This window comes from Nematolebias whitei, chromosome 10 (assembly GCF_014905685.2).
Source record: "Nematolebias whitei isolate Nwh7 chromosome 10, NemWhi1, whole genome shotgun sequence".
Lineage (NCBI taxonomy): Eukaryota > Metazoa > Chordata > Actinopteri > Cyprinodontiformes > Rivulidae > Nematolebias > Nematolebias whitei.
The window spans coordinates 44,397,088-44,405,635 of record NC_056507.1 but is presented as its reverse complement, the minus strand read 5'-3'; positions in this window follow the sequence as shown (position 1 = coordinate 44,405,635).

The window sequence follows — 8,548 nt, the reverse complement described above, 5'->3', positions numbered from 1 at the left end:
CTACAAAAGAGGACAATACTTGGCTCATTATTCACTGTGGATAAAATACCAGATGTGGGAGAAGTCACAAATGGGTCACAAAGTGAAAATGGACATTCACACCCTAACATGAAAGTGACACCAGAAAATGAAGGAAAAACTGACAAACAAACATGGGATCCACCAGTTGATGTTTCACACCTAACAGCAGAACAACAAGACAAAGTGAGAAAAATGTTGAGAAGAAAGTGACGTTTTTGCACAAGATGAGTGGGATGCAGGATCTGAGCTGCAGATGAAAATACATCTCAAAGACAATATTCCAGTGACAAAAACATACAATTCAATTCCTCGTCAGTTGTATTAGGAAGTCAAAAAACACATCCAAGATCTACTCAGCAGAGGCTGGATACAGGAGTCGACCTCTTCTTACTCATCACCAATAGTAATTGTGAGGAAAAAAAGACTCCACCATCAGACTCTGTGCGGACTATAGACAATTAAATGAAAAGACACAACCTGACAGACATCCCATTCCAAGAATACAGGAAATTTTGGAAAATCTTGGTGGAAATTCCTTGTTGGACCAAGGTAAAGCCTACCACCAAGGCTTTATCGATCCAGAGAGTCGAGCATGCACTGCCTTCATCGCGCCATGGGGTCTTTATGAATGGCTAAGGATACCCTTCGGATTAATGAATGCCCCAGCTGCCTTTCGGAGGTATATGGAAGGTTGTCTTGGAGATCTCAGAGATGAGGTATGTGTGCCCTACCTTGATGAGGTTTTAGTCTTTAGCAAAGACTTTGACCAACATGTAGAAAATGTGAGAAAAGTCTTACAAAGACAAAAGGAATGTGGAATCAAACTCGGAGCAAAGAAATGTGATATCTTTAAAGGGGAAGTGTGTTATGTTGGCTGTGTCATTTCAAAGATGGATACCGTATGAATCCAAAAGAAGTTGAAGCTGTTCAAGCTTTGAAAAAGTCAAGTCCCAAAACAGTCAGGGAAGTAAGATCTCTTGTAGGCTTTCTAGGCTACTACTGATCATTCATTGCTGACTTTTTTTTTTTTTTTCACAAACACCTCCTTTCTCCATGTGACACTAGGGGTCTGGGATGGAGGGGGGGGCGCATTGTTGGGGTCTGGGCTGTGGGTGGGCTTTGGGCCTTGGGGGCAGTCAGTGATGGGGCCGGTGCTTCGGTTCCTCCTGGGCTGTTCCGATTCTTTTAATCTAGGTTCCTGGTTGCGATGGCCGGCACTTTGACCGGGGTGGCTGCCGGCTTTCGGCGGGGGGTCGGCTATGGTAGTGTACGTGTGGTCATTGGTGGTGTAGGGCAGCGGTTGGGGGTGTGGCTTCGCCTCATCAGGGCACTGGCTGGTCTTCCTGTGTGGCATTTGCGGTGGGGGTGCTGTGTGGGTGGGGGGGGTGCATAGGTGGCGTGCTGGGGCATCTCCGGGCCTATGGTGCGGGGCTCTTGATGTGGGGGCCGGCCCTCCTCAGCTGCAGCTCCCTGTTGCTCTGCCCCTTGGGCTGGGGCCGGCCTGTGGTCGCTGTCAGGTAGATGGTGCATGCGGTCGGCCCGACACAGATTCTGTTGGGCTATCTGTGTGTGCCTGTTGGTTGCTCAGGTTGGGTTTTTTGTGGTCCCCCCTCTCTTGGATCAATTTGGGCCCCACGTTTGGTGTGGGGCCCACTCCCCCCGGTCGTGCCCCCCTTTGGCGGGGGACCCCCTTGCCGCCGGTGCATTGGTGGCTCTCGGTGTCTGGGCTGGGTGGTGGGGTGCACGTCGGTCCGCCCTGGTTGCTGCCTGGCGGGGCCTGGGTGCCCTGGCTCTGTCGGGGCTCTGCCGGGGGGTGGTATGGCCTTGGGGCTTGGGGCTCAGTGTCCATGGCCGATCTACTTGGGGGGGGGGGGGGGCATGGGTCGCCGGCCGGACCTGTGGGCTCGTCACTGCAGCTTCCTGGAGGTTCTGTATTGTGGTGGCTGGGGTCACCCGGTTCTTTCCTCTGCTCCTCTCTGGGGAGGTGCGGTTCTCCCTGTTGGGAGACTCCTGGGGCTCCGGGCCTGTGGGCCGCTGTGTGTCTGTGGCTCCGGTCCTCCCTATGTTGCCATTGTGTCCTGGGGGGGCGGGTCTGTGGGCCCCCGCGTCCACTATTGGGCATTCTTTTGGAGAAATCTGGTGGTGGCGGGCGTGCTTGCGCGGGTGTTTGGATTCAGGTGCTGTGACAGATGCACGCTAGGTTGGGTAGTGGTGGAAGCTAGATGATTCCTTGTGCGATGTCGAATGTTTCATGGTGATATTGTGGGTGGCATTGTGCTGTGCATGTTGTTTTGTCGTGGTGGTCTCTCGTTTTATCTATTTCTCTTTTATTATTTATTTATTCTTCTTTCTTCTCTTTCTTTAAAAAAAAATAAAAAATTGAGCGATGATGATAAGTTCATTGAAACACTTCACAATGTTTCTACACTTAAACTGAGCTCAAAAAAATAAATAAATAAAAAAATAAAATAAAAAAAAGGATTGCAAAACCACTGTATGAACTGGTGTCACATCCAAAGACAAAGAACTTGAAAGGCTTGTAGACGCTTTATCAGATCCACCAATAATGGCCTACCCAGATATTTAAAAACCATTTGTGTTACAGGTGGACGCTTCCAAGGAAGGTCTTGGAGCTCTTACAGTATGTATCAACAGCAAGAGGGAGCATTAAGAATAATAGGCTATGGTTCACGTACACTCACTCCAACTGAGGAAAACTACAAACTTCACTCAGGGAAGCTTGAATTTTTAGCTCTGAAGTGGGCTGTCACTGAGTGATTTCGAGATGACCTCTTTCATGCCCCACACTTTACAGTGTACAGTGACAATAATCCTTTGACATATGTGATGAAAAGTGTAAACTGAACGCGGTAGGACATTGCTGGTTCTCTGAATTATGGTATGGTATGGTATAAAGTTTATTCATTTTAAAAAATACAAAACAATTCCATAACAATATAAAAAAATACCGGAGATTTTAAATGAAAGGCAGCAGAAAGAAGAAAAAATCTTATTATATCTGCCCCTTTTTTCAAACAATTAGTTCAATCATAATAATTTTCAAGTAACGACAAAATGAATAACTCTTTTTAATTTTTCTAATTCTGATACAAAAAAACACTAAGCTACTTCATATATTTTTTTTTAACAATTCAGCTTTGATCTTTTTCTTAAATGTACACATTGACTTGACATTTTTCACATCACTCTCTAGACCATTCCACAATCCAACTCCTTGGATTGAGGTAGACCTTCCCTTCAGACTAGTTCTGAATTTTGGTTTGACAAATATCTCTATCCCCTTAAGATTATAACAACTTTGTCTTTTAACAAAATTTCTTTGGATATGGTAATGTGTTATTTTGAGCCCTATACATAACTGATAAAATACTGAAATCTACCAAATCATGGAACTTCAGTAACTTCAGTTGATAAAATAATGTGCTTGATGGGTGACTGTAATGCTTTCTGGTGATAATTCTTACAGCTCTTTTCTGTAAAATAAAAATAGACTTTGTAAATGTTTTACACGCTTTCCCCCAAACATCAATGCAATAGATTAAATGTGGAACAATGATTGTGTTATACAACATGTACAGAGCTTTATCATTTAATAATTCCCTGTACTGCAATAGATTAAGATATTTTTGTTCTTACAGAATTTATGTGATTTTTCCATGTTAGCTGTTCATCAATGATTACACCCAAAAATTTCATCTCATTAACTCTACAAATCTCCATCCATCCATTATCTTTACCCACTTATTCCATTTTAGGTCACGGGGGTCGCCGGTGCCCATGTCCAGCAATCACTGTGCGAGGGGCGGGGTACACCCTGGACGGGTCGCAAGTCCATCACAGGGACACAGAGAGACAAAGTAGACAAACAACCAAATAAAACTGGTTGATCCACTCTGAGAAGGTGCTATTTAAGAGACTGAGCTGAAAACAGCACCTCAGACTGAGGAAGTCTCTTGGATGAGAGACGAAACGTTTCTAGATTTTTTTGCTTTGTTTTGTTTTTTGTTTTTTTGAATGTCCAGAGGACCAGATTGAACTTTTTTGGATGCCAAACTAAAGACAATATGCAGGAGGACTCTGGCAGCTGTAGTGAGGATGAGTACTCTGCTTGGATTCCTCGTCAAAGCCAGACTACCCATCTCAACCCACAGGCCCCAGTCTTTCAGTCCAAATCAAGCCAACCTGCAGTAGAAACACAAACTGGGAGACTTGTACAAGAACGAAGACAGTTCCAGGTTAAGAATGATTCTGCTGAGGTCAGTAATGAAGTGGATGACGGACAGAGGAAGGAGACAAGCAGAACCAAGACACAAGTCAAAATACTGACATGGACATTGAAGATCAAGCACTTGAACTTGAAATGTCTGAGGAGGACACCAATGCTTCGTCAGAGGGTGATCAGGAGGTGGAGCAGGAGGGACATTCCTCAAGGACATGTCGAACAAGATCTATCTTTACATATGATGAGTTAGGGAAACCTAGTTTCACATATTTAAAGAAATTGGGATAGTAGTTTGAACCATATTAAGTTCCAGTTACAACTAAAGTTAATTGAAAATGTTTCATTATTCATTTGTACAATAATTCAGTTACAGGTAAAAGTCATTTTGCAGAAATGTATTTCTAGTGAGTAAAACTATAGTTATAAGTCAGTGATGTGTTGACAGAATTAAGTGTGTGTTTACAAGGTAGCACAAAAGTAGTGAGTAAGAAGTCATACTACATTTCAAAGCATGTTTCATATGGATATATTTATTAAGGTGGAATGATAGATTTAGCCATATGTGATGTAATGGACTTGGAAGGCCTACCAATGTACCGATGATTTAAGTTAATACACCAAAGCAGGAATATTATTAAATTTATTTATCCTGTATACGTGCATGTGTTGTCATTTGATGTATAGTATTGGTGATTGTTTTGGAGTGCAACACTTAACTAAATGGTACCTGAAAGAGTTCAATGTTAGAAGCTATTGGTAACAATACATTCTTTAAATTCTAAAGTGTAAAATGCTTTGCAAACATTTTATTATTTTAGTAGGGGAGGGTGTAGAGCCCTGAAGATAAGTAGGAATGTGATGATGTTTAATTAATTGTTATATTGATTTTGTTGGTCAAGCAGTTATTTCATTTGATATTTGGTTTAAAACAATTAATTTAGTTTATGGTGAAATATGTGCTAAAACTATTTTTTTATTTTTTTTATTTCATGGAGTTCTGTCATAATAATGCCTCTTTAAGAGAGATGCAATGCATAATGGGAATAGAGAGTTCATGACCCATGATGGTGTGTTGTGTACGGTGATGGCAGAGAACTACACGTACTCGAGCCGTGGGTCTTGTTTAATAAAGTTGCACGAAAGCGAATAGCTATGTAATTTTTTTGTTCTTTTTAAGGGTGCAACACTTAGTGTATTTCTTAGTTCATATCTTAGATCTTACTACTGTTTTCTTTACAATTTACACATTTTTTGGATATAACTGGGACCCTGCGTACACAATTTTGTTCCACCACATGTACCACATGTGGTGTGAATAACAAATAAAGAAACTTTGACTTGGATATGTTGTCTGTCTAAAACAGGTCTGTCCTGTAAATGGGTCCTTGTGACTCAATGAGACTAACCTGTATAAATAAAGGATGAATGATGAAAAAAAAATTCAGCAACAACATAAAATTCTAAGTGTTTCATTATTACTTTAAAAAATGCTTTTTAAGCTTAACAAAAAAAAAAATGTTTCCTTCTGTTGTGGCTGCTAAAAAAAATTATTTGGGGGAACAAAGTCCACCTTCTTCCAATTGGCTTATGTATCGGGGCACGATCAAAACCTACCTGATGTTCACTGGCTGCCATTAAAAACAAACAGTCAAAATGGAAAACCTGTGTGTGAAAAACTCAGTCCACCCTTGCTGTTTCCATCCGAGTGTAAGTGATTATCGATGCTTGAGCGCCTCTGTAAAGAACGGGCTGTTTGGTTAACACAATGTCAAGACTGAAAGACAACAGCAATGACCTCAGAGAGAAGCAGCTGTTTCTGACCATCATATTGGAAGGGTTAAAGGTCAAATCCAATTTTTTTAAGTCCGTCTTTTTACACTGGGAGAGATCAAGAAGAAAACATTGAAGAGATTTGTCCCAGAAGAGGATGTCCCAGAAAATTGACCCCAAGGTCATATTGTGTAATACTCAGAGAAAATGTACAATAAATAAATAAATGCTTCATCTCAGGCTTTACAGGTCTCAACTGACATGTTAAATGTTGAAGTTTATGGTAATACTTTCAAAAAAACAGCCCCAGTATGGCTTTTCATTTATGACTTTGTTAAATAATGCCACGATGGAATCTGATGTTTTTCTCCAATTGACGATGTTTGATTTAGTATTTGAGTCTGAGTCTAAAGATCACATCAACAGGGGGGCGAGATGGGCAGCCGACTGGGGACCAGAAAGTCGCAGCTCAACTCCTGCATGTCCCACATGTTGTGGTGTCTCTGATCAAGATACCCAATCCCTGATTGTTCCCCGGGTGCTTAAATAGCTGCCCACTGCTCCACCTGGGTGTATCTCAGGTGTGATGGGTTAAATCCAGAGGACTAATTTCTCCGTTGTATGGGAACATACAACAATGACAATCTCAGACTTCTCTTTATTATGTTCTGATATGGACAACCCTAAAATTCAAAGACTGTGGACTTTCTTTTCCCTACAACTTAAAACCAAATCAAGCTAACATTATGTAACTTTAAAAAATACCTATTTTTCTTTTTAAACCAGCACTGCTCTATCCTGAATCGTTCTTTCATGTTTTCAACAGTTTGGTGAGAAGTCCATTTTTTTTACCAGGACTTATTCCCACTATTATTAAACTGAAAAGTTTGCACAATCCCAAGACTTAAGTGCTTAGATTGACTTTGGATATGAGTTCAAGGATTATTCAGCTTCCAGCAACAGTAAGTGAGATGCAGATCTGTGGTTGTGAAGCAACTGCACGAAACACAAACAACAAAATCTTCAGTGTCATACTTATGAAAACAGGCAGTTCAGTAGAAACATGTTTATATGTCAGCATTTCTGCCACATTTAGGTTCTTATCAGTCACAAACTGTTACTGCTATTGCTGGACAGAGTTACACATAGTACTCTTACTTAGACAGCACAGGACATTTCATGTACAAATATACACTTTGAAGGACACACACTGTACACTGGTAAACTGTACACATTTCATGTTTATATGAAGTGTTTGTTTAAAGCCTCTAACTGTTGCAGCCATTATAATGCTGCACATTACATTTAGGTGCAGGAATGTTTTTTAAATATATTTTTTGTCTCGAGTGCAAATGAAACCAAAGCACAAGCTCCCAATGGTGCAGGAAAAAAACAGGAAGTCGGCTGATGTATTTTGTGTGGAATGCACAAATGTCTCTCCAACAATTTGAGAAAATCATGGGAATAATTTTATGGTGGTTAAAGTAAACCCAAACTGAGTCGCACCTCGTCAAAGCTTCCTGACCACTGTGTGTGTGTGTGTGTGTGTGTGTGTGTGTGTCTAAGTGTGTGTGTTTTTCCAATGCTGCACGCCATTCACACAAAGCGCCTGCCTCCTACAACAACAAAAGTTTAAAACGTCAGGATTCTCCCAAATATAAAACCTTTCATCTATTCGTATTTATAAACTGATAATGAATATTTTGATTGTTTGATTGATTGGGAGGCAGATCTTTCAGTTATCAGGCTCCTCTCTTGAGGAACCAACTTCCAGTTTCTGTCCGTGAGGCTGACACATTATCCAGTTTTAAAACTAGGCTTAAGACTTTCCTTTTTGATAAATCCTATAGTTAGGGTCGGCTTGGGTTTCCTGAGCTGTCCCTTAGTTATGCTGCTATAGGCTTAGACTGCTGGAGGACAAACTGACCACACTTTTTACTCTGCTCAACCTGTTTTGTATTTGTAATTATTTTTTCTATCCTTAACATGTGTTTTTTTTTTGTCTTTCAGATACACCTGGACCTATACCTGGACCTATACCTGGACCTATACCTGGACCTATACCTGGACCTATACCTGGACCTATACCTGGACCTACCATTCTATGTTCGTCTGTCTCTCCTTCCTGTCTTCTCAAACCAGCCGGTCAAAGAAGATGGCTGCTTGTCCTGAGCCTGGTTCTGCTGGAGGTTTCTTCCTGTTAAAGGGAGTTTTTCTTTCCACTGTTGCCACTGTGCTTGCTCAGGATGGGAGACTGCAACAAAGCCAAGATTCAACTTGTTGCTGGATTCCTTAGATAGAGAACTTTACTAAATGGCTTTTATGTGAATGTTCCTGTAAAGTGCCCTGAGACAACTTTGTTGTGATTTGGCGCTACATAAATAAACTGGGCAGCACGGTGGCGCAACTGGTAGAGCTGCTGCCTCTCAGCGAACAGGTCCCTGGTTCAAACCCCGGTCCAGAGGCCTTCTGGGTGGAGTTTGCATGTTCTCTCCGTGCATGCGTGGGTTTTCT